At 52.5% G+C, this 24,661-nt stretch overlaps 1 long non-coding RNA gene across 1 annotated transcript; it reads left to right on the top strand.

The window, feature by feature from the left end:
- On the top strand, positions 1–19,179 carry LOC116867967. Its single transcript, XR_004382702.1, has 4 exons — positions 1–37; positions 15,068–15,298; positions 17,754–17,970; positions 19,119–19,179. It is a non-coding gene; the product is annotated as an uncharacterized LOC116867967 (long non-coding RNA).
- The last annotated feature ends 5,482 nt before the right edge of the window (positions 19,180–24,661 follow it).

Genomic DNA, 24,661 nt, shown 5'->3' on the forward strand with positions numbered 1-24,661 from the left:
CTGCAAAGTGCCTCGCTCAGGCTCCATGGGGGATGAGGTCTGTGTAAAGTGTCTTGGGCGCACGGAGCATGGGGGGACCATCGGCCCTGGGAAGGGCAGGAGGCCTCGGGCGGAGGGGCATTTGGTGGGGTCTTAAAGGAAGGGAGGTGATTGGTTTTTCCAGGAAAGAAGTAAGTGACGAGGGGAGCCTTGGGCCCAGTGGGAAGGCCGGGGCTGCCCCTGCCCCAGCCCCAAAGTCTGGTCACGTGTCCATTTAGGGTGCCCGGTGGGCAGGGTGAGGGGAAAGACAGCTGGGGCAGATGGGGAAGAGCTGTAAGTGTTTGCTTCCTGCAAGTGTAGTAGCAAAGGTATTTAAACAGCAGACTGGCTGGGGGCAGCTTGACCGGTGAATTAGGGACAGGGGAGCCTGGAGGCTGGGAAGTCCACAGAGCGGTGCTCCCACCGTTGGGCAGTGCTTGGAGGATTGCCGTTCTGCAGAGGGAGGAGGGAGAGGACGGGCGCTGGAGGTGTCTATTTAGAGGGTATGATCTGGGCTACACTGTGTCCCCCCTTCGTTTGGATGTTGAAGCCATAACCCCCAGTACCTCAGAATGTGACCGTCTTTGCTGACCTTAATAATGAGGTCATTAAGGCACAACGGGGTCTTTGGCGTGGGTCCTGATTCAACCTGCCTGGTGTCCTTGTAAGAGGAGGAGATTAGGGCATAGTCGCAGAGGGAAGATGGTCCCTGCAAGCCGCAGAGCCTCTGGGGAAACCTAAGCCCCCTAGCACTCTGGCGCTGGGACGCTCAGCCCCCTGGACTGAGGGAACTGTCGTGCCTAATGTTGATGCCCACTGTGGCTCTTGGTTGTGGTGGCCACTGACAAGCATCATGGGGAGGGAGGGCTAGACATGGGCCCTGCCTGTGCACCATGATTTCTGAGACAGGTGGAGAGCTTTGCCATCATCTCAGGGACACAGGAGAGGAGCAGGGTTGAGGGGGAAAGGATCTGGTGTAAGCTCGGAGGACCACTCCAAGAGGCTCTGGTGGGGTGGGTGAGGGTCCAGAGGAAGGGGCTGCAGAGGGCAGGGAGTCATGTAGGAGATTGGAGCGGCACCAATAACGTCGGGGCTGGCAGGAGGGGTGGGGTGGGGTGAGCCACAGGGGACAGCACAGCCGTGGGTCTTACCAGAGGAGTGATGGGACCCTCTGAAGATGGGCAGAGAGGTGACCAAGTGAGACTGGTGGGAGCACTCCCCTTCTCCGAAGGAAGAAGAGAGAGCGGTAAGAGGTCTGAAGGTCCGAAGGTGGGTCAAGGTGTTGGCCCCGGCCATGTGAAATGGGCCTCTGCTTGCCTCACGGGGACTTGATGATGCTGGGTTCCACGCCCCCCACTTCTGGCCACTCTGTCCTCTCTTCTACCCGACATGGAGGCCAAGGCCTCTCTTGAATCTTTCCCTTCTCTTCTGACCAGCCATAGGTTCATTCTGATAGTCCTATGGCCTTTATATTTCAGGGCTGGATTTTGTGACCTTCTCCCTTCCCTACATCCTCACAGCTCCTCCCAGGGACATGGTGCCCCTCACCCACCCACTGCCGGAGCTCAGAGGCCTGGGCAAGAACAGCCCCTAGGAGGTCGCGGCCATCGCTGGTCAGGAAGAGTGGGGAAGTGTCCTCCGTTTTCCTGTGCATCCAGCTGAGCTCTTTCCCCTGGGGCATCATTGGCCACCCCAGGAGGACACCCTCAGCAGGGATGGGAAGCAGCCTGTTTTAGATATCCAGTTGTGATGACGGGTGTCCCCTCCTGCATGTAGCCTGAGAGGGCTCGTGACAGGATGTTCACAGGTGGATCTCATTCTGCTGCAAGTGGGAACAGATGGCACCTCCAACCACAGATGGGGAGTGGGGTTCAGACAGTGGTATTGCCTGAGAGCACAAGGGGAGGCGGCCGAAGGGGACATGCTGCTTTGAGAATCCAAGTCCGAAATGCATGCTCTTTCTGCCTTGTGCTGCTCAGCACCCAGCAGGTGCGCCTATGCATGGATGAGGCCGGGAGATGGTTCAGTGTGAGGGCAGTTCTAGCCACAGGGGCCGCCTGCAGCTCGCTGGCTGGAGGTTTTCATGAGGACTGACACATGTCCCTGAGCTCACAGGTGGACACCAGGTGGAACCTGGTTCCCTCTCAGAGACTGGGGGGCTGAGGATCAAGGACGGGAAGTGCCCGAGCCCCAGCAGGACCCATGTCCTCTCACAGAGCGGAGTCATGGCGTGTCTAGAAGGGCAGTTCAGGGTCATGGGGACCCACCCTGGGAGGTGCTGGAGGCTTTATCCTGGGAGGAGGGGGACGGAAGGCTGTCCAGGGGCTGAGTGTGGAGACGCTCCTCACCCTGCTTCCCATTTACATTACTTGTAAACTAGGACTAAAAACAATACAAATAAGTAGGAAATGATACTCAGAAAAGCAAATGAGAAACAAACTAGAAAGGAAAACTGTGACTAAAGCAGTGGAAGCCAGGCAGAAAGGTTGGAAACGGGTGTCTCTGATGAGCTAGGATCAAATCCATGTTCCAACGTGGTCTGAGGGGTGTTCGTGGGCCCGGACGCCTCCGCCTGGTGGGCTGCAGGGCTGGCCTGGAGCATGTGTGCTCAGTGGCAGCCAGTTCCCAGTGTGGGACGGGTGCCTGGGCCTCCCTCCCTGGCCCCTCGAGGCACCTCTCTGTCCCTATGGCTCGCCCTCCATGGCGTGGGCTTTGTGCTTGGCCGCAGAGATGCCCAGCAGTGGGAGGCTGCTCCGGCTGGGGCGCAGAACCCGCCCGCGTCTCCTGGTCCAAGTCACGCACGTGGTGCCCTCTGACCCTGCCCCATTCCCCTCTGCTCCAACCTGCTGCTGGCGTCACAGGGTGCAAACTCAAGCAACCACCTGCGTACCCTCTCCCGTGACACGGGCTGTTCCAGACATTCAGTTTGCTGAGGCGTCTCCGGGTCCAGAACATCCCGGCCGGCTGGACCACACAGTTCTCTGAACTGTTGAAATGCAGCCTCGTGGGGGCTGCCTCTGCATCCCAGCATGAGCGCCAGATGGCTTCTCCTCCCTTCATCTGATTAGGAGAAGCGCCACCATGGAGAACCCCGCTGTGACCGATTTCCCCCATGATGTGACCTAATGGTGCTCACATCAGCAGATAGGTGACACAGACTTCTCTCCAAATTCCTGCCACGAAAAAGTGGGTCTTGATTCAAGGCCCACGAGGCCTCATTTTAGCTGCCAGAGGAAACCTGTCATGCTTCCTTTTCTTTCACAGTCTTCTAGGAGGCTCTGTGCAAAAGCTTGCTCAAATGTACTGAGCATCTCATTTCCAGGAGTTGGAGGGATTGGCGGTGTCTTTCCTTTAGACATGGCCAGCTTCTCCGTTTGGCCTGCATGTGTCTTCATTATAAGATACTCGGATATCTTGAGAAATAGGCAACAGGGGTTATTTCAAAGTCTTAGGCTAAGGCCCAGAAAAGCCCAGCTGGGTAAGGACAGCTGGGAGAGCTGGTTTCCAAGCCGCTCATCTGAAAGTGATGTGAGGGGCACCAGGTGGTAAATATAGAGCAAGTCAGGACATCGGAGTGGCAGCTCCGATGTCCCCAGGCCTCCAGACGGAAATAGCCCATCACGTCGAGGCACGGACTCCCCGGAGCCATGTGCGGCTCAGATCGCATCTGCAGGGTGGCTCTGGGTCCTAGGCTGGACGTGAAGAGGGCAGGGGACAGGCCCAGCGTGCCAAGCTGGATGGGCAGCACTGGTCAGGGGATGAGAGAGCAGCCTGAAGGCAGTATGTGTGGATGTGGGTTCGACTCATTCTGTGTGCTCCCAGATGAGGGGGTCCAGGGCGGGAAGCCAGAGGTTGGCTCAGTGTAGAGAGGTCCTGGGTCATCAGTGGCTAATATGAATTAGTGGTGATGAGGTCCCAGTCAAAGGAGGCATCCAAGGGGAGGTGTTCACCCACTTATCTTGGACTGTGTAGAGATGTGCTTGAAATGGGGTTGAGCTCCCAGCCTTGAGAGTCAGTCACTCCACATCCCCTGGACGTGGGAAACCTTGGGAATACTGCCCTGGAGGCTGCTACTGGCCTGCCAGGTGTGGGTTGGGGAGCAGTTTCTGGAGGAGAAGTGGGAGGCTGAGGACTTGGAAACCACCCGGGGCCAGCTGGGGAGGAGGAGACGGGGGTGGCACCGTGCGCTGGTTGCCTCCTCGTGTCTAAAGTTGAACCCTTCTTGACCCGTGGCAATTCTGTCTGCCAGAACTGGAAACCTCGGACGTGCTCTCCAGCTTTATCTTAAACTTACTCTGGGTGGTTTTGGCCTCAGAAACGTTCCTATTTTAATATATATTTTTTTATTCCATTTGGTGTCTTTGCCTTATTAGCTACTGTATGTATGGGGTGAGGAGGGACTGTGGTGGATTTGTGGGTGCTGAGCTCAGGACTGGGAGTCTAGGGCTTGACGTGCCCCTAGGATGTTGCTACGCTATTCCACAGCTCACTGTCCCAGACTCTGACGGAGCTCTTAAGCGCAGAGTGAAGGCAACCACCGCCCTCTGTCCTCAGGGAGATCCATAAGTTCTCAGAGGAGGCAGCCTGGGGCTGGTGGCTCCTGGCAGAAGTCAGAGGAGTTCCACAATAGAAATGTTGGCGCCAGGGGTCCAGGGTGAGCCCTGCTGAGCTCCCACCGTGTGCCAAGCACAGGTAGGTATTGGGGCACAAGGAGAATAAGATGGGATTCTTGCCATTACGGGACCCAGGTGGGGGGTGATTGGGGCATCATGGGGAGGCAAACACAAACCCACTCTCAGGTGCCACCATTACCCCATGACACGAAAAGTGCCCCGGAATCATGCCACGTGGAGGTCCCAGTTGCCGGAATTGGGGGTGTGCGGCAGGAAGTGGCCTGTGAGCCTGGGTGAGTGGGGTCACCGAGAGGGGTGACACCCCATCCCATCAGGAGAAACAAGGCCAACCAGGCAGCTGGGGTCCCGGCATGAGCATCCCCTGTGCAGGCAGAGACACGGGCGCCTTGCTTGGCTTTCTGCCTCCCTAACCCTGGGGCTGTCGACGGCAGCCTCCCCGTTTGTTCGTAGCTGGAAAGCAGCGTGGTTGGGACCAGGCTTCCTGATGCTGATTTCCCTGTAACTGTTTCCATCTTCTTAATCCAATTCAGCTCCTGTTCTCAAGTGAGCACTTCGTGCAAGCCCAGAAAGGAGTGGGCGGTGAATAGTACAGCCTGGAGGCAGGAGGGCAGAGGAGGTGAGAGAAGCCTGCCCCATGGGTTAGGGACGTTTACAAAAACCTAAGAGTGAGCAGATGCAGGCAGGGTGGGCCGTCAGGGAGGGTGGGCTTCTTCTTGGTGGTGGGCACGTGTGGGGAAGACAGAGCGGGGGAGCTCTCGGGGCCCTTCCAGCGAATGCAGAATCCAAGGCTTCCTGTGTGTCCCGAGGGACCCTGCTCCCCATTGCTCAGAAACCATCCCTGCCTACCTCGTTGTTCCTTGTCTGGCCAATAGAGGCTGGGGGAGGCGGTCTGGGCAGCACCCCCTTCTCAGGACCCTGCTAATGTGGCCTGGCCTGGGTGCACACCATTATGGGCAGTGGAGCCTTCTAGACTGAGGGCCATTTGTCACCACCATCAGTTTCCAGGAAAGCACCCTGGAGGTGGCCCTTTCCCTCTGGGGTGCCAGGATCTCAGCTCCTTAACACAAAAGCACCTGGAGTGGGTGAAAAGGTGGGAGGGGGACAGCTGCGATGGTCTCACTTAGGGAATCTGGCCAGCATCTGAAGGCCGGCCTGCACGGGGTAGGGTCTCAGGCACCTCTGGCCTCCCAGTTCCGCCTGGCCAGGCTCTCAGTGGGCAGCTGGTGCTGGGGGTGCTGTGGAGGATACCAGAGCCCAAGCTGAGAAGAGTTCCAGCCATGGGACTGAATTTCCCTCTAGGGTCCACATATCCTCATGTTCCCCAGATGGGCCTCAGAGGCTGGGGGTGAGGGATGGGCTAGAGGACAAGGAAGGGGCACCAACAGGACCATTCTCCTATTTCAGCTGGAGAACTGTTTAGATTAGTTCTACTTTTTGCAATCCTACGTCAGATTTTTGGGGGTCAGTGCAAGCTTCTCTCTGCTTAAGGAATGTTTGAGACCTTCCAGGTAGCAGATGAGGCATCTTCCTGGATGTCCTGCACCTGCCCGATGTCTTGTTACCCCTGCCCGACCTGCTGTCTCATGTCCAGTCAGTGCCCCTCCTCCCGACCGAGACGGGAGCCTCCAAGAGCAGGAGCTTCCGCTCCTCTTGCTCATTGTCGTGCCCCCCACCCCGGAACCTGGGCCTAGCTCACGTCTGCTTGGGAAGAACATTTGTTAGATCATCAAGCAAGTTCTGGAATAGGAGTCAGGACACCCAAGTATGAAGCCGCCCCTACTGGGTGATAAAACTTGATAAAGTGATTTCACACCTTTGAGTCTCAAGCTTTCTCATCTGCAAAATGGGTGCAAGAGTGGGGCTGATGCTCTGCACTTGCGAGGCGTGACGTCCCCAATGCTCTGACGTCTCCCATGCTCCCCAGGAGCATCCCAGCAACCAAGCCTGCTCCCCCAGGGCTACGGCCTGTGAGCCGGGAGGGGACTAAGCCACCCTAGGGCTGCAGTCACCTGAGATCAGACCCATTGCCCGCCAAAGGAGGACCTTGGCCACCAGCTCCCACTGCCAGGGGTGGACGGATGCTTGGCAAGGTGACAGATTCCTTCTTGTGTAGGCTGGTCAAACCTCGACCTTGGAACCCACAAATGCCAAGGATCCTAGGTTATTCCTCAACGGGGTGGCATGTTTGAGAGTAGGGTGACTGGGCCACTTGACGTGAACGGCATCTATCAGTTTTCACTCTGTTTTCCTGTCTGTAGAACTTGAGCATTTACCTGGATGCACTTTGAGCCCCCATTCCGTCCTCTTTGTCCCTTAGGGTGGCCTGGGGGTCTCAGTGAGAAGGGGGCACAGGGCAAGGGTTTCTCCAGCCTAATGTGAGGTTCCACGTTCAGACCCAAAAGCTGCCTTAGGATGGGCTAACGGCACTTCTCCAGAAAGACAGGGACCTCCAGCCACAAATCCAGGGAGAAGTGGCTGTCAGGGTCCATGCTTGCTAAGGAACCCTGGAGGCCAAGGGGTGACTAAGGGTGTAGATCCTATCTCCACGGAGGGTCCAGGGAGGTAAACCCTTAGCTTGAGGGGTGTGGCCAGGGTAAAACAAGTGTGTGCTCGTTTGCTGAGGAGAGGGAACTGGTGTCATATGATGGGAATTGGGGCAAGCCACCCTGGGGACAGGCTTACGGTGCTGGGATCAGGGGGAGGGATGGTTCAGATCTTCCTTGGCCCGTGGTCCCTCCGGGTGTGGCTCTCCTTGTACACTCCCCACACCTACATGTCTGTAACTCTCCACCCTTAGAGCGGGTCTGCCCACTCCCCCGTGAAGGAGGCAGGATTGTGCAAAGCAGGTGCTGGTCTTGTCCCCAATGCCACATTCAGGGGACATTGGTGGGAAAGTCATTGGGAGCAGCATCTGTGTCCAGGGCTTTCCCTGTGCTGACTGGCAGCTGGTGGCTACCACGAACCAATGTCAATAAGAAGATAACGGTGTTGGGTGGGACCCCAGAAAACAGAAGTCTCCAGATGAGTGCAGAGGAAAAGCTGGCTGCCTTTTTTACCTCTGTCCTCTTGATGCCACCAATGTTTGTTATGGGGTGTGGGTGTCCAGGGAGACAGCAGCAGGTGACCCCCAGTGAGGGCTTGTGTCTTGTGGGTCAGGTTGTCTGGGTGACCCAGAGCAGGTGACTCTCTGGGCAGACTGGGAGTCTGGACCCCCTAAGAATGGTACAGGGAGGGTGGAGAGTTTGTCTCGGTTTGCTTGCTTGGTTCAGTGCTGAACCCTATGTCCTTGTGTCCCGGGAACCCCCGCAGCCTCGGGCTGGCCAGGATATTGGTAGTCCCCAATCTGGAGTGGGTAGGGAGGCTTCAAACCCCCAGTGTCTGGGTGTAGCCGAGGGGGTCTTCCTGCGAGCAGGAGGTGAAGGGAATCAGTGTCTGCAGGAACAGGGCCCCAGGGAAGCTGCAAAGACCCCTTCCCAAATTCGGTCTCATTCTGATTACAGCATGTAGACACAGTATTTGGGGGGGGTCACCATTCGACCTACAAAACTCAGCCTCACAGAGAAGTTGGGGTGTTTTGGCTGGATCCGGGTCTGCTCTGCTGAGCCTGCCCAAGTTAGCTTGTTCTAACCACCTATGGAGCTGGGTGTACCCATGTCCCCCGCGGTCCTGCCTGCCTTTCCCAGAGTCCAGGGGCTGGGGTCCCCAGCCTGACCTTCAGCTTGGCAGTGGTGCATTTTCTGGGGACCCAGACCTGACAGAAAGCTGTTTTGATGGAATCAGGGATGGGCTTTGTAGTGGACTCGGTGGTGAAAACCCTCTCTTAGGTATTTTGCTAAGCCAGCGGCTCTGGGCAGAGCAAGTGGAGTGATTCCTTCTTTGACCCTCTGAGTTCAGAAGTCAGGCAGCAGGGTCTGTCTGCGGGGCCTGGCCCAGTGTGCTTGGGGGCCCGAGGCTCTGGCCCTGAGCTCCCGAGCCTTGGGGTTAGAAACAAGGACCTCAATGTTCCTTCTGCTCCCATGATCTGCACCCCGCTCTGCTCAGAAAAAAACAGTTTCAGGCTTGGCTTGGATTAGTGGCTGGTCATGGCAATGAACCCATAGAATGCCATGGGCCGGTCAGCTCACACTGCATTGCAGGGGGGATCTGACCCTAATAGAGAAGGAGGTCGCCAGATGTTTCTTTATCGCTATCACAACGCCCCCTCACATCCCAACAATCCATCCCAAACTCTCTAGCACCCCAACACAGAGCCGTGACTCGTCTCTCCCGCTCAGCTCTGTTCTCTCCACTTCCTGCGTCCTTTTCTGGGGCAAACTGCTGTGTGACTCTACCTTCCTTGCTGGGCAAGGTGGTGCCAGGCCCGGGGTCCCTATTCAAGGTCTCACCTCTATTGCTCATTGTTTCGGGAGATCTCAGTCTCTTTGCCTTTCTGCACGTTGTTTTCCCTGATGGGAGTTTGTCTTTGCTACAGTAAATCACCCCTTTCCCATCATTTCACGTCATTTTTGGGGTCAGGGTAATCATTATCACTAAGGAAAGGATTTTTTTCTTTTTATAATTTGACCAGGGTAAGTTTATTTATTTATTTTTTTTAAAGATTTGTTTATTTGTCAGAGAGAGAATGAGTACAAGCAGGGGAAGTGGCAGGCAGAGAGAGAAGCAGTTTCCCTGCTGAGCATGGAGCTAGATGTGGGACTTGATCCCAGGACCCTGGGTTTATGACTTGTGCCAAAGGCAGATGCTTAACAACTGAGCCACCCAGGAGTCCCTGACCGGGAAGTTTAAAAGCAAAGGTGTGGGGTGCCTGGGTGGCTCAGTGGGTTAAGCCTCTGCCTTCAGCTCAGGTCATGATCTCAGGGTTCTGGGATCAAGTCCCACATCTGGCTCCATCAGGCTCTCTGCTCGGCGGGAAGCCTGCTTCCCCCTCTCTCTCTCTGCCTGCCTCTCTGCCTACTTGTGATCTCTGTCTCTGACAAAAAAAAAAAAAAAAAAAAAAAAAAAAAAAAAGACAGACAAAGGCGAGATGGAAGGCTGATCTTCGTGGTTTTGTTTTCTCCCCTTCTGTTGTCTGTTCTGATCCACTTCCTCTCGTGCTCCTTCCTCTGACCACCACTTGCCTGGGCAATGTCCCCAAAGGGGGTGTCCTTCACCTCAGGGTAGTTTTACCATTTACCTTTTATTTTCTAACAGCGGAAAAAGAAACATTTGCTTCCAAACATATTCTTATGATATCTTTTTGGAACTCAGGATATGTGGGAAAAGTAGAAAGTTAACATTTTTTTTTTTTTTAAATGGGCTGTTTCTGGCAGCCTCAGGTGGAGATAAAACACGAAGCCCTTTCATGGGGGCGGGAGAGTGACAGCAATGAAATCGGGTTGGGAAGGGATTTAAACAACACACACTGTTGGCTTGCCCATATCTTTAAAAAAATGAGGGGATAATGACCATCATACTCCGTGCCAGACAAGGCCCTTGGCTCCTCCAATGTGCTGTCTTGTGGGATCCTGATGGCCTTCCCAGGGGGTGTCTTTATCGGCAGATTTACGGGGACGGAGGCTCTGCTGTCTGTCAATGGGCTTTCACTAGGACCTGCTTCAGATCCCTGTGTATGCGGCACCAGAGTCTACACGATCTTTCCGGGACGCCGAGCCACAGGCAGGCTCCTGCCTCCATTCCCTCAGTGAGGGGCTGCTGGGCCCTGGATCTGCCTGGACCGCCTGCAACCCCTGTCTGCCCAGGGCCCGGGGTTCAATGGGCGCAGTGGTCCACAGGCAAGACCTCATAACCGGGGATGACCATTGGTGTTGTGATGAAGCCCCCGCTGGAGGGACGCTCGTTTCCTGGGGGCCAGGGCGGCTGCTCCGAGGGGGATTCAAGAGGGAGACTCAAGAGTCCGAGAGGGCACATGGGCCTGGGTGAGGCCAAGCCAACGAGGCAGAGAAGGTGGTGGCGGAAAGGTGGAAGGGGTGCAGTGTGGCTGCCCACGGTGAGGACGGTGTAGCAGAGGGGCCACACCAACCAGTCTTCTGGACCTGAGCACAGACTCTGGGTTTCTTCCTAAGGACAGAGGTTGAGCACATGGTGATTTTAGGTGGGGAGTGGCTTTCCAGGAGTCATTCCTGAACCGGCCACGTGCCTTCAGGCTGCAGACTGGTGGGGCCCGGGCAGGAGGTGGCGGGTGGCTGCGCCTTCATGGCCTCCACCCTGAGCCTGAGTCCTCATCGCCAGCTCGCCCCAAAGTACAGAAATCCCTCGTGGCCACAGACCAAGGGTCCAGGCTCACCGTGGATGTTGTCTCCGTGCTGTCGACTTCTGCCTGGGCGGGGGGGTGGGGTGGGGATACAAAGAGGGCTGTCAGGTGTTTGTGGCGCATCCGTCCATCAGTTTGGGTTGGTCTGCTGTTCTCATGGCTTGACCGGGGTTGTGGGGTTTGGAGGGAGCCCACAGAGCTGAAACACCCTTCTTGTCGCATCATGTCTAAGGTCAGTACTGTCGGCACAGCGTGTTCCTGAGGCGGGGCAGGGGGCTGTGACCCACACACCCATGACAAGCAGAACAGTGGGCTCTGGGATTTGGAAAGGCATGAGACAGGTGCCCCTCGAGGAGTTCCCAGCCATGGTATGGAAGGGACGGAGGCATGCAGACAGCTATGGTGGGGCGGGGCATGGCCCGTGACAGGCTTGAGAGGGGGAGGGGCACGAAGGGCAGAGAGCGGCGGGAATGAACTGACGCTGTGAGGTGGGAACTGTCAGAGGAGGCTATATGGACACCTTGTTGGAAAGGGTTTCTAAAGGATGGTCAGGCTCATGGTGAGGAGGGGTGTGGCCTGGGGGCTCAGCACATGGACGGGCACTGGACTGGCACTGGGCTGGCTTTGCATTTCTAGGGCATAGTGTTGATGTGGCAGTGGGGACGTGGGACTGTGGAAGGCCGGCAGGTCACTCCAGGACTTGGGCCTCCTTGTGTAGGCTGAGAGGTGGTGGAGGGCGCTCAGGGAGCTGCGTGGCTGGCCCTGGTGGAAGCAGGTGTTGGGAGGGCCGTGAGGAGCTGATCATCTCAGGCTCCACCAGAGGCAGGGGAGGACCTTAGCCGGGACAGGGCAATTGGGAGAAAAGGATCAAATGAGTCAAGACATTAAGAAGGGAAGACAAACGGGATTAAGTGGAGACGGGGCCAGCCTGAGACCTGAGGGGCAGTGGTGGTCCCTTCCCCTGGGCTGGATAGAAGGTAGGTCTGCTCGCCCTGCCAGGGACCGCAGGGACACGTTTCCAGGTGACAGGAAGCAGAAGGGGATCAGCTCCATCTACAGAGTCAGACACGTGTGGCCAGATCTGGGATGGAGATTAGAATCTGTGGGTCATCTGTCTGTGTGTGGTGGGGAGCTGGGTGAGGGCCCGGGAGAGACGGTCCTAGGACACACCCATAGGAGCTGGTCAGGAGCGGGTTTCCTGGGGCCTGAGTGTTGGCCAGCTGACAAGCTTTACAAATAGGCAACCACACCAACAATATTAGATGTTGCAGGTAAATATCATTCTAGTGTCTTTATGTTTCTGGAACATTCATGTAGTAGGATTAGAGACTAGCTCTAATGCGTTATAAACCAGTTTCTGGGCTCTTTGCTTCCTTGTGCTTGGGTGTCTTGGCAGAAGAAGCTGTACCCCTTTCATTGACCCCTAGGTCCTATTTGACACCCCTTTGCCTGACCAACTTTCCCTGACCCCCTTGCTACGGCAATTTGAGCCCACCCACCCAGTTTTTTTTCCACTGGTGGAAAAAAACCAGTCCTAGCTGGTGTTGGTCATAGTCACGGGGGCATCTAGGCAGCTCACAAAATGGGAAGCCTCTTTTTCTGGCATGATGGACTGAGCTGGGTCGGGAGCCTGGACCTCCAGCTGGCCTCCTGATTTCTCAGGTCTTGAGTTCGCACGTCCAGGGCACGGCTTCTACGTGCTCTCGGCTCTAGGGACCCCTCTCCTTTGTTCCTGCGCCATTCTCTGCTAGGCTCTGAAATGCAGGTGACGGATTATCCACTTGGCAGGTTAATTAACTTTCCGTATTGTCCTCTCCCCGCCCCCTCCCTCTTCCTCTAAGTCAGTGGCAAGCGTAGGCTGAGGCAGCGTCCTGTCCCGGCCATGTTTTCGGCTGTCATTCCTTCAGTCTTGGATCAATGGTCTGGAATCACAGATGTCTCTTCCTGGATTTCTGTAATTTTTCCAGAGGTTGATTCAGGCTCCTCCTCACCGAGCATCAGGCTCAACTCACCGGAGGAGGAGAGCGGAGCCCCCGGGTGCTCATGACAGCTGACATATTCCCCACAAGCTGAGGAATGAGTCCCATTAAATCAGGATTTATGATCAATCCTCATAAATTAAGGCTGCCTCGTGAGCCCCAGGTGAGACCCTTGCCAGTGAGTCTTTGTTAATTAGCATGGGAAGCGTCCCTGCTTACTCAGGGAGAAAAGCCAGCGACCGTGTTTGTTGAAACCATGTCCTTCCATTGCACGGTGGCTGTCTCTCATGCCAGCGGCACAGACCCGGGTTGGGTGGGCAGCTGCCTACCATGGGCCACACTATGGCTAGGGATAGACAGTTAAGACCTAAGCGCCCCAGTTCTAGAAGCCTCAACACCATGGCCATTTCTGGGTATTCCGTTTTGCTCTGGGGTAGAATCAGAAATCAAAGCCATCTCTCTCTTTCTCCAGAACTCACACACACTCACACTCGCACACACCACTGCTCTGAGCTTGCTTCTTGCCAGGTGGGTGCCCGTATCAGCTACTGAGGTTTTCCTCTCATGTCTTCATCTCTAAAATAGGGGTAGCATGATCATAACCCCCACCGCCCCCACAGCTGGTTGAATAGTGCCTCTGCCCGACCCTGCCAAAAAATACACCTGTATCCAAACCCCTGGCCACCTTCCCACCCAGGGAACGTGGCCTTATTTGAAATTAGGTTCTTTGCAGACACGATTACTTTAGGATCTTGAGAAGAGGTTATTCCGCATGAGGGTGGGCCCTAAACCCTAGGACTGGTGTCTTTATGGGAAAAGGAGAGGACAAATGGATGTGCAGAGAAGAAGACCATGTGGAGAGGTAGGAGGGAGGCAGCTGCAAGCCAGGGAATGTCCGGAGCCTCCCTAGGTCAAAAAGACACATGGAGGATTGTCCCCATGACCCTAGAGAGCATGACCCTGCCAACACCTGATTTCGGACTTCCGGCTTCCAGAACTGTGTGAGAAAAAAATATCTGTTGTGTGAATCCACCCAGTCTGTTCAGCCCTCTGCTCCCAAGGAAGTGGTTTGCCGCCTGCCTGGGGCTTCGCGGCGCCGCTGGGGCTCCCCTTCTGGTTTTTGCTTCTGGATGTCGCTCCCTCAGAATCTCAGGAATCTCCACCAGGCCGCTGACCTTCCGAGCCAGGAAGGAGAAAATTATTTTCAATGATTTTCAATGATTTCACTATTTTACTATTTCATTGTAAACACTTTGGGGGTGTTGGACAAGTCATGTCAGCTCTTTGTGGGGTATGTGTGGATTCCCACAGTAATGGTTTCAGCCCCCAGACTGGCAGGTGGTTGGAAACTGTGCATCACACCAGCACCCTGATGTCAGTTTCCATCTTGCTGATGTGATAGAGGAGGTGCTGGGGCCCCAGACAAGGCCAGCGTAATGGCTGGGGTCACAACCACTTTTCCTGGACACCTTGTACCAGAGTATCACCTGGATGGACAAATGGGCCACTTATTTAAAAATAAAACTGGTCTCCAGAATTCCACCAGACGAACTGAGTCAGAATCTTCTGGATGTCACATGCTTGCTGGGAGTCTTTGAGAGCTCCTGGGGTAGCCTAGGTGAAGTTGATCGTCCATGCTCAGGTCACGGGAGCGCCCTAGAACCAGGGACCAGTGTCCACGGTCTGCTCCCCTGAAGAAGCTGGTTCAGTGGGAGCTCTCAAGGGGGACTGGAGCTGCCTCCCCTTTTGCATGGCAGACACTGAGAGAAAGGAGCTGCAAAGGTGCTGGTCCTTCCAACCACCCATCGCTCCTGAGCCCACAGGGCAGGCAGGAGACCTCCATTTTGGAAAGTTCTCTGGCAGATTTGAGCCTTGTAGAAACCTTCGGATAAAGGATGCATTTAAGTGGGGGATCTGATTAAAGCTTCAGAATGAAGTCTAACCAATTTGTTCAAATAGTAAATGAGGCTTTAAATCAGAATGATTTTGGCTCAGATGGCCTGGGATCCTGGGAGCCTCGAAGAGTAAGAATCCAGGCCAGAGCTGCAGAGTCCGCCGCTGGAGCTTAGCAAGGAGTAGCTGGAAGGTCACGGCTCGCGTGCGTGTGTGCATGTGATGGCTACATTATCCGTATCATGTAACCACATACATTTCTCATTCTCATGCGATGGCTCATTTTTTTTTAGATCAACAGATCCTTTGCCAGACGCAGAAAATCCTGCATTTACAAAAGGCCCCCAGAAAGCATTTTCTGTGAGTGTGCTGGGGAGGCCGCTCAGGCCCATGCAGAATGCTATCTGTAAGAGGCTTCTCTGTGGCCGTGAGCCACTTGGCATGACAGCTCTCCATTCCAGGGTGTCCTCCGCAGCTGGAGTCAGGAGCATAAGCTTGGCTCAAGAACATATACTCTGGGCAAGGTGAGCAGAAGGAAGGGAGCAAACGTGTGGGGGGGGAGTGTGGTGTCCGTCCCTGGCTCAGGGCCCATGTTTGACAGGTGAGGAGTCTGTCTGGGCCTCATCCTTTCCCCTGAGGAAGGAGAAGCTGAGCTCTTTTTCTAGGAGGAGTCATAGTGTATTTGGAAACACACAGGGTGAGATCTGGTCTTAGCAATGGGGACAGCGTTCAGCCTAGACAAGACCACCTCGCCATCACATTTGATGTGACCTCCTTGGAGCTCTGCCTTTCTGGATGACCACTTTCAGGGCCTTCCCTCCCGCCACTTCTCTACCTGTCCTCATTGCCTGGGTATGTTCCTTCTCCTGTTCTTAGTTCCTTTGTGGACTGTCCTCTTCTCTCCATCCCCCAAGGGTCCGTCCTGAGCTCTCTTTCTACTCTCCTCACCACAGCCCCTGTTCTCCAGGAAGGCTGAACCCCACTGTTTCTGAGCAGGCTTTCCTGTCACCTGAGCTCCAGTCCCACACATGACTCAGGATGTCTCCATGGCCATGGGGAACTCAGTGTTTCCAAAAAGGGATTCCTGTCATGAAGCCAGAAGTCCCAGAAGTGACCCGGACTGAGTCTTCTCCCTTTGCATCTTGTTCTCTCTTCCTTGGACCCGTATCTGTGCCACCTCCTGTGTGGCTATTCTCAGACCAACCTTCTGAAAGCCTTCAGTTGGATCCCCTTCCCAGCATGGTGCACGAGTCCTTCTCAGCTTGTCCTTTCCAACCTCTTCCACCACCGTACATTGATGTTCTACTTACACCGTCATTTATGACCCCTGTTCTCCAGTGCGCCCTCTGCCTAGGTCCATCTGTCCTCCTCCTGGTGGACTTCTAATCATCCTTCAAGACTCTGCTCAAATGCACCTGGTTTGGAAAGATTTCCTGAGTCCCCAGCAGAACCCATTAGTCCTTCCACTCTGAGCTCTGCCTCTGTCTCAGCAGTGTCTCCTGTGTTGGGCTCCCCCCTCCCCACTTTTCTCCTCCTGAAGGTCATGCATCTCAGGGTGTGGACACTGTTCTGTTTATCTGCTTGTCTCTTGCCTGTCCTCACTGCCTCACTCCAGCACCCAGGCAGATCCATCAGCCGGGCTTGGCAGCAACCTGGTGAAGGCTGCTGAATGCAAATCTGCAAGGCAGGGCTTGGGGCCAGGCAGAGGGACCTGGATGTTCACATTCTGTTCAAACGTTCCCCAATTCCAAGAGGTGATGGTCGTTCTGGTTACTCTTGCAACATTGTCATACCTTCTTTTTTCTCTTTCTTCAATTTTATCATTTCTTCCTTCTGAGTCCATCTGAGTCCCAGGCGAGACGGGAAGAACTCATGGCCAGTTTGGAGCGTGAGCAATGAGAACCATGGAAAGGAGGGGAACTGGTGTTTTCCTTCTCTTCTTATCCTGTCTTTTTTTTTTTTTAAATCCAGATACAATTCACGTTCTAGAAAATGTACCCTTTCCAACTATACAAATCAACTGTGTGTGCGTTTTTATAATATTCACAAAGCCGTGCAAATGTCACCACTCTGACTCCAAAATGTTCTCATCACCGCCAGAAGAAAGTCATTAGCTGTCACCTGTCACTCCCCCTTTCCCATCCTGTTAACTTCTCACCATAGCATTGTACACATCTTTTTTTTTCCCTTGAGATAGCATAAAATTAAGAAAATTTTAGTTCTAGAAAATTTTAAAGGACACGTAGAACCTCATCTTCGCAGACTTAACTCTATGGAACCATGCCTCTGTATATAGGGATGTAGGATTTACTATTTACAGTGTTTAGAACCATGCCTGGGGCATGCTAAAGGCTATAAATGTGTTTGCTAACCACATAGCTGAGTGGCAGTGTTATCAGGAGAGGTAGGATTTCAGGATTCATTATAGACACACAGATTCCAAGTTTTCTCTACAGGATCTAATGGAAAATCCCATCTGTTCAATTGAGGACAAACACCGGATTTGAAACACAAGGATGTCTCTAAGAAGGGGATGATTCCTTATTAAATATTGGAAAATATTCCTAACTTCCCACCAGAGAAAAGCCATGGAAAAAAACCAATTTCAAGAAAAATGCAGTCCAATGAAAGTGGAATTACAACATTTTGCTATAATTTCAAATAAGTGGATTCTTTCCATTTGATATCAGTTGTATTCCCACTGGGCACCTCAGTATCGATATTTCCTACTGACATCAGCAAGGAGCTCTGGGCGCGCTGGGCAGTCCTGCAGTGCACGGATATGCCACTCTCTCCTCTGCAGGATGGAGAGCTTTTAACAACGTAGGCCTATGACACAAGGTTTTTAGAATGAACTTAAAAATAATAATAAAGCCTAATTCAGCTTTTGGCATTAATTTCTTGATTGCTAACATGATGCATTTCTGTAAGAAGAGCTCATTTCACGACCTTTAAGGACACGATGTATCTAACCTGCAGGTGCTGGTGAGAACAGCAGAGCCAGCTGGAGGCTCTGGGAGGAATTCCATCTGGAAGGAAGCACGATGTGTCCAGAGGGCAGCAGGGTCTGGTGGAGTCAATGCTGGCGAGGGTGTGTGTATTGTGGCAAGACTCTGGACTAGGGTGCAAATTCGGGCCAGCAGATGGAGAGGCTGGAGCTTCCTGGGACTGAACCAGCAGGCAGGAGTCAGTCCAGGTGGGTGGCTTGGGCAGAGAGCAAGGGAAGCAGAATGCAGACCTACATGGGGACCCAGATTCCTGAGGTGGCTAAAGGTGGTGACTTGGCCCCAGGAGCTGGAGCTGGCCAGAGCAGAGCTGTAGCAGAGTTGCCCACCTGGGGCCAGGTGGGCTGAGGACAGAGAAGCCTCCTTAGCATGCAGAAGTACTGTAATATGAGTGCTGGCAGGGGGAGGCTGCAGGGGGCTCGGTTGGCTGGGGTTATGAGGACAGGTGAGTCTGAAAGAACATCTGATTGGTCTTTGCAGTGATGGGGTTATGAGCATTCACACCAGGTGGCCACTCTTCTCTGGTAGTGTTCCCACTTGGTCTGTAAATAAGGTCCATCTAGTAAGGACTAGATGTGTCGGCCAAGGCCATACTGGTGAGAAGACATCTGATGCTGGCTTCAGCATGTGACCTCTGGAATAAGGCAGGTGTGGGCTCAAATCCCAGCTTTATTACTTGCCAATGTCATGGCCTTGGGGTTGTTATTGATCCCTCTGGGACAGGGCTAATTAAAAGCACTGTTATAAGGATGCATGAGATAATGTTGGCAAAGAGCACCCATGGTTATAGCAGATGAAGCCCAGGAAGGTCATTCTCCCTGATTGCACTGGCTACCTACAATCAATGCCATGACCACAGCCATCTGCCTCGCCATTAGTTTACTGGCCCCCACATCCATGTTTCTTAACTTCTAAAATGTTTTGAGTCACAAACTCCTTTCAAAACCTGATGAAAACTCTGCCTACTCCCTCCACAAATATCCAAGCACACCTTTTGCAAGGGATTTCAGAGGGTTCACAGATACTCAAGTTGAGAATCCCTGCTCTTGAGTTCAAGGCTGGTTTTATAAGTGTCATTTTGCCAGTCACTGGCCATATGTGTGTGCAATCCTACCTTAACATTCTGATTTGTGGAACTGACTTGGTACCTGATACACACTGTGCTCTATGCATTGATTGATCGGCTAAGTAAGACCATGACTCTGGCATAGCCCATGAAACCCCTCTACTCATTTCTGGCAGCTATCTGGACAGCTTCTGAGCCTACAAAAAAACCCTGCTGCTTGGAAGTTAGGGGGCCCCTTCTCCTTTTTGTCCTGCTGAAACCGTCTTTCCACAGGGATACATCAAGTTATGATCTGAACATGCTGTGTTGAATTCTATCATAGGTAGACATCAAGTTATGATCTGGATCTGACCTGCCTTTATTTCTGGTTTCCCTTCTAATTTCCCCTTTCCACAACTTCATAAAGTCCCATGTTCTCCTCCCCAGTTGATATTTGGTGGGAATTCTGCATGAAGGAGACAATGAGATGGGATGGCTTGATAAGCAACAGAGTAGTGTGCATCAATAAAATAAGTAATGGGGAAGATCTTTAAGAGTTGATATGATATGATTTCCAGATTGGGTGAGGATATCTCAGGTGCAAAAGACTGTCAGAAAGGAAGAATAAGAATAGATGATTATATTTGCATATTGTGCAAAAGGAGGGACAGAAATGGCAAAGTAGAAGTTAGTCAAAGTGGTGACCTTTGGGGATTGGGTAAGAATGGGGTAGAGAGAAGGGATGGAAGATAGGTTGTTTGAGTATAATTTTGTATATAATTGTGATTTTTGCACCATACATATTCTAATGTTCAAAAATAGAGTTTAGTTTTTTTTTTTGTTTGTTTGTTTGTTTAGAGAGGAAGGAGCAGTGGGTGAGGGAGAGAGAGAGAATCTTAAGCAGGCTCCATGCTCAGTGCAGAGCCTGACACGGGGCTCGATCTTACGACCCTGAGATCATGACCCAAGCCCAAATCAAGACTCAGATGCTTAACTGACTGAGCCACCAAGGTGCCCCTCAAAAATAAAGTTTAATATGAAATGATAAAAAGAAAGCAAACTCTAGTATTAAAAACATAAGCTAATTTAGCTGTGTGTCAAATTGATAATTCTAACTGTACAAGAGAAAATTTAATTCAAATAACTTTGAACTTGGCTAATGAGATTTGTTATTGCAAGAGGCATAACTGCTGTAATTATGTAATTTCAAATTACTTGTAAATATTTTGGGATAGATAAAAGACATGAATCTGTCCATGTTGGGGTCCAGGGCTCTCACTGTGGAAGAGGGAGCTGTGAATATGGGATGGGGCAGATGGGGAGGAGCCTGTGGTGTTGGGTTGATCCAGAAGTATCAGAGTAGAATGTGTATCTATCGGTTATTTGGGACCAACAGCACAGAGGTGCAGTGACATTCCGGTTATGATGGGCACACCTACCACCCAGATACTGGCTTCTAAATACCGTCCTCCACTAAAGGGAATCAGAACTCTTGGAGAGATGGCTGCTGTCTGCAGGGAGGCTTACTGAAATCAGGAATGTCTAACCTCAGAAGCCAGGGGGTTGCTCCTTGGCTGGTAGGAACCTGTGAAATCACAGGAGCAGGCAAGGAGGGGCTCCCAGTAGAGTCCATCTATCAAAACAGTAACTATGTATGGCAACAACACCTGGGTGGTGTTCATGCCCAAACTATTAATAAAGGGGAAATGATCAGGCAAATCCAGAATGCCAGACATTCTGCAAGACAACCAGCTTAGACTCCATTTAATGTCAGGAAAAACAAACACACCACGGTGGTAGATGGAGGACTGTTCTAAAATAAAAGAAATTAAGAAAAAAAAATGAAAACAATAAAATATGGTGAAAGAAGCTTAACTGGATCCTGGGGGCAAAAACTACCACCTCTGTAAGAGGCATGCTGGGACAAATGGGGAAGGTGAACAGAGCTTCAGAATGGAGGGTGCTTTTCTGTTCTGATTTCTATTTGTGGGTGCACTCATGACGTGTGGTCCCCTTGGGAATAGTGCTCCCAGAACTGAGCATCCAGCCTGTTGGGGGCCTGGGGCTTCCTCCATCCCTGTCAGCTGGGAGGGTCCCAGTGGCTGGCAGGAGCCTACCAGTTCTCTGCATGTCAATGTGTCCTTCCCTGTAGTCCTGCCTCATTGGGGGGGACCAGGTCATTCCCCTGCTCCTGCTCCAGCTCTGGATCTGCTTTATTCTATCATCCCATAACCCCTCCAGATCCCTGGAATGTACGGAAGAAGATTTTACTGGTGTAGCCAAGTCCTTGCAGCCAGGCCACACCTTTTTTTCAATGGGTGGGTTTCTGCCTCATAAAACGCCTTCACGTGTAAGCTGGTCATAATTTTCACTTTTCCAAACAGCCCTGTTTCCTCACTTCCTCCATGGGGGGTTGGATCAATGTGCCAGGATGAGGCAGGGATTCTGAATTCCCAGACCTTGTGGGGTTGAGTCTCCCCTAAAGGGCCATCGCGGGCATATGAAAGGAGTCCATACTGGGGGAGTTAGGGATTGGGGTCTTCGTGAGCTAGTTGTGTATCCTTGGGCTCCGTGGTTGGTCACCTTGGGTCAGTGGACTTGGTGCTTCTTTGTGGCACCGTGGCAAACACCGGAGTCACCTGTGGACCAGGAACAGCAAAGGAAAATCAACACCACCAAACACGTGGCTGGCTCCAGATCCTGGGGGCTCTTGTCCAGCAGGCCTGGGCGGGGCCTGCAGGCATGTACTTTTAGAAAGTTCACGGGTCTTCTGACACATGTGTCTGTTGGAGAGCCACCAGACCAGAATGACATCCAACAGAGCTCTTTCCAGGGGAGGGGCTGGTAAGTGACTTCCAAAACGTCTCCGAGGCTCAGAAAAACAACAGCAAAGGAGTGACTCAGTGCTTGGGTCATGCACATTCTTCCCGAGTGAGGCTGAGCCACCCCAGAGCCCCTGCTCTGCGCTCCCATCTGCTGTTCCCCCAGATGCATGACACCCCCTCCACTGGGTGGTGAGGGGGGATGTTTTCATGTTCGCTGGCCGGCCCTGGGCCTTCCAAGGGGTCATTTGAGCCTGAGTGGGACTGTTAAAGAAAAATAGTGGAGGGGATGAAAAATGGGCTTGATTTCAAAGAAGTGTGTTTGCAGACAGGGGAGGGCAGGCTTCCCGGGCAGGCTTTGCCTCCGAGTGCTGAGTCACGACCCACCGCTGGCTCAGCACTGTTTCACAATCAGCCTCGGGGTTCACTTGCATCAAGCCCATTCCAAGAAAAAGCCCAAGCCTGGCCTAGCAACGTGCTTTTTTGGTGTGTTAAACACAAAGACGAACTGTTCAAAATATGAGAGAAAACAGTCTTGCAAGTGTTATGGGCGGGTTTCCTAAGAATTCCTTGGAGATTTTGGACCTCATTTTTTTCTCTGGTTCTATTAGTTTGGAATACTGTAGCCCAAACAGTTAGCTGCCCTGGAAAACATTTATCTAGCTCCTAGTTGCTCCCTACCTGGTATCTCAGGCAAACACCTGGGCCCTTCTCTGAGAAGCCCAGGGGAAGGTCACTGATGTTCACGTGGGAGGGACTGGAGACCCGCCTGGGGTCCGGTGTCCTGACGTGTCCATGGTTTCTGCAGCTACTTGCTCTCCTGAATGACACCTCCTGGCCCACCTGGGCCTACCAGGCAATGTCTTTCCACCTCACCTTTTGAGATTTGGTCCCTCTGAACAGGAGTCTGTAGCTTATGTTGACATCGGTGAGAAAGCAGAGCCAAAGGTTTCATTAAAATATGGACTGAACAGGTGTACAGGTTAGACGGTGACCTCTGAAAGGTACATCCACGCCCTGATGACAAGTACCTGGGAATGTTACTTTAATAAAAAAATGGAGTAAGTAAAATATACAAAATTTAAGGAGAGTCTTTGAGGTGAAGAGATTATCACAGTTTGTCTGGTAAGTCCTAAATCCAGTGACAAGTGTGCTTGTAGGGACGCCCAGAAGGTGGACTGGAGTGAGGTGACCACATGCCAAGGGACGCCTGGGGCCACCAGAAGCTGGGAGAGGCAGGAAGGGCCGTCACCCAGAGCCCGTGTATGTGGCTCTGCTGCCAGCTTCACCTCACGTTCTGGCCTCCAGAACTGTGAGAATTTCCGTTGTTTGAAGTCATTCCGTTTGTGGTAATTTGTTATGGCAGCCCCAGGAAAAGAAAACAACGGGTGTGTGCACACACATGCGTGCGCGCGCGCGCACACACACACACACACACACACACACCCTGGTGAGCGTGCTACACACACAAGACCTGGACTCTTGATGGGAGCCAGAGGGCAGCTAGGATGGAGGGTGTGGCAGACACCTGGACCATCTCCTCTTGGAGCCTATACCTCCCTTCCACCCAGGCCCTTCATTCTGCCCAGCAGATGCCCACTAGTCGGCCTCAGTCTCCAGGTTGCTGCCCAGGAACGTCACATCCTGCCCTCAGTTCTGTGCCTCGGCACACCCCCACAGCTGAAGGGGCTCAGCTGACTGGTCCGAGGTCCATCGCCCTGACCCCTAGGCCACTCCCTGAGGGGGTCACTGTCCTGTGGTTCCAGGGACTTTCTCCTTCTGGAAGCAGCTCAGCCCTCCTGTCATGTCTGCCTCTGAGGACCCCATGCTGCCCCGAGTGGCCCCTGATGTCTCACAGACTACATGTCCCTGTCACACAGCTGTCCTCTGAGCCTTTTATTTCCCCTCCTTGAAATATGTTCTGTGTCTCTGTCCTTTATCATTTGGATTTTAAAGATGACTTGAGCCATTTTGGATTTTGATGAAGAGTCTTGATGATTTTTCTTATCCACTTTTAGGTGTTGGGGATGTCAATGTTTCCTTCCTGAGACTGAAAACGTAAAGGTTTTCAGCACATTATTACAGCTATTATTATGTTCTGAATGTTGTTCTGAGGGTAATAAACCCTAAATTTACCATGACTATTATATCTAGAATACGAATATAATACCTGGAGATCACGCATTTTGTCACTATTTTATCTCCCAGCCTTTAGAGTTTGACATTCCCTGAAAGGGTATTTTCTTTTAATACAGCTTTTGATAAGACAGTTCTAGTTAGAACAAGTACTTCTTTTTTTAAAAAAAATATTTTTTAAAATTTATTTGAGGGAGAAGGAGAGAGAGAGCGTGAGAGAACACAAGCTGGGTGGGGGGACAGGCAGAGGGAAAGGGATCCACAGACATTCCGCTAAGCAGGGAGCCCAACTTGGGCTCCATCCCAGGACCCCAGGATCACGACCTGAGCTAAAGTCAGATGCTTAACCGACTGAGCCACCCAGGGGCCCCTAGAAGAAATACTCTAAAGAAAACTAGAGAGATAAGTGAGTCATGACTTCACAAGGGGCCAGGTGAACCATAACTATCTCTTTTCTGTTTCATGTCAGCTCCTACCATGGCTATTAATTGAGAAGAGTATCCTGGAGTTCTGATTGTTTTTGCTCCTTTATGAGGGCATAGGAAGACTTGTTTTAGTCGGGATTAACCACTGTTAGCCTCACTATGGCCCTCCAGTTCACAGAGCAATGGGGATTCTTTTCATTCCAGTCTGAAATTTATCTGCTGATTTTCTGCATGCACTAAATGCATTCCCTTCATCTCCTTCCCCATCCATCATGGTGGAATGCTCCAGTCATGGGATCTGATGAGAAAGGTCAGATGGGACACCTGTTGGACATACTACTTTGTCAAATAATAACCAGAAAGAAAATAATTGAAAGAAGACAGACAGGAATTCATTACTAATTATAGAGCAAGGCCATCTTGGCTTCAGATGCAGAGTTCAAGAGAAGTATAT

This window comes from Lontra canadensis, unplaced genomic scaffold, assembly GCF_010015895.1.
Source record: "Lontra canadensis isolate GAN:19392208 unplaced genomic scaffold, GSC_riverotter_1.0 scaffold13, whole genome shotgun sequence".
In the NCBI taxonomy this organism is placed as follows: Eukaryota; Metazoa; Chordata; class Mammalia; order Carnivora; family Mustelidae; genus Lontra; species Lontra canadensis.